Consider the following 2,025-nt stretch of genomic DNA (forward strand, 5'->3'; position numbering starts at 1 on the left):
GCATGCCAGCACCGGCTGTGTCAGAAGGGACAGTACCGGGTTTGTAGTCTCTCCTCCTTTGGCTCTTTTGCTTTCTTTTTATTTGCGTGCACATTGTGGCTATGTTTATTAATTACTTGGTAGCTTAATCTTATAAAACAGACATTTATCCTGTGAGCTATGTATCACGGGGAAAGAGTCCTTCATACCCTTGGTTTGATTCTAAAAGGGCAGGATCCCAAGATTTGCCCCTTTTCTTCCTAATGATCAATACCACCTTCCCCACCAGCCACCAGGCTACCACTCTCCTTAGCACAGAGCTACCCTGCTCTAGGCTCCTTCAGCATCTCTCCTTTACCGGCAAGATAGCTTTGCCCGCGCGCTCTGTTTGGTACTGAAGGCCTTCTACAACTGCTCTCAATCTACTGTGCTAAAGCAGGCGTCATGCTATGACTTCATTCCTGTTAGACTGATGGTGTAGCTGAAAAGATGGCAGGCAGGCTTTGGAGTCAGACCCATTTGAGTTAAAACTTTAGCTCCACCTCTTGTTGGAGCTGCAGCTTAGGGACCCCGCGCTTCAGTTCCTCATCTGTAAAATGAGTAAAATACAATCTACTTCACAGGTTGTCTGAAGATTACATGAGAAAACATATTCAAACCCTAGAAGAGGATGTTTCCTAATTGCTCCTTCGCTCATGTAACCGATTTGCTAGTTTCTCATAAAAGCCTTTATCTCATGGCCTTGTGGATCTCATAACCTTATAGTTACAGACCTCCAGGGACAATCCTGAAGACCACTCTCCTCATCATTTTCCCATCACAGAGATGTCTGCTAGAACTGACATTTTAAATACAAGACTCAAGAAACAATGTACTATAAAGTGTTTGTCTTTTCCCAAAATGCTTCTAAAACTTTTTTTTTTGCTTTTAATTTTTAATTGGATGTTTTAAAAATTGATATAGACGGTTTTGTTTGGCATTAAAGGAACTCGGGTAAAACGGGAGGAGTCTTTCTTCACTTCCAAAAAAAAAAAAAAAAAAAAACCACCCCAAAAAACCACCTTAGGTTATTGCATAGAATTGTGCACTTTTCTCTATTCATAAGTTGTTCTCAATCTTTGGATCCTCTATGTAGATGGCATCTGATCTGACACATGACATATTTACTTATTTTAAGCTTAATATACCCTTACGTGACTCCCCGGAGGTCTGCAAAGCAAACTTAGGGCTCTAACCCTGGCTCTCAGAGTGGTTGCTCCCTGAGCCAGACCATTACAAAGGCTACCTGCCAAGCTTCACCGACACAGAACCCACCGAGTATTTACAGATCTCACTGGGGTGCCCCGAGGAATAAATGAGATAAAAGTCTGGGGGGAAACTCTGTAAAACTCCGAGACCCCATTGGAAATGCTAATTGCTGACTTGCTAGCCTATATTTAACTGTTAGGGGGAAAAAAAAAACCCAAAACCAAAAACCAAAACAAACTTAGGGAGATTCTCTTAAACTCGGGGACACTTGGCCTCTCTGTGGCTCCGGCGGACGCCGGGGGCTGGGGTGCCCACTGCCCGCAGGCCGCGAAGGCCGACTCCGCCCGGTGCCACGCGGTACGACGCGGGCCGGCAGCGATTCCTCCCCGAGACTGGGGGTCCTCACAGCACTGCCCTCCCCCGCCCGGCCAAAGAGAGCGGAGTTCGGGTTGTTGGCCTCGTACAGCGTGAGGGAGGGGAAGGCGAAGGCGGGTCCAGCGCTCTCTCGTCTGCCCACTTAGCGGGCGTCGGGCTGGCTTGGTCGAGCCTCCCAGGACGGACTTGGCCTCCCGGTTCCCCGCAGCCCTCCGGGCAAACGTCCAAGCGCGAGCCTCAGACCCGCCTCCAAGATCGGCGAGGTGGGGCCCGGGGGTCTCGGCTTCGCGGCGGACGGGGAAGCCCCCCGAGCAAGGTCTTACATCAGCCACCCCACGTGCGGTCGGAGGGAGGAAGTCGCTCCAGTCCCCGGGGCTGCGCCTCCCCCCACCCACCCCCGGCCTCCGCCCCTCCCGCCGCGCG

Source organism: Mustela nivalis (assembly GCF_964662115.1).
Source record: "Mustela nivalis genome assembly, chromosome: 13".
Lineage (NCBI taxonomy): Eukaryota > Metazoa > Chordata > Mammalia > Carnivora > Mustelidae > Mustela > Mustela nivalis.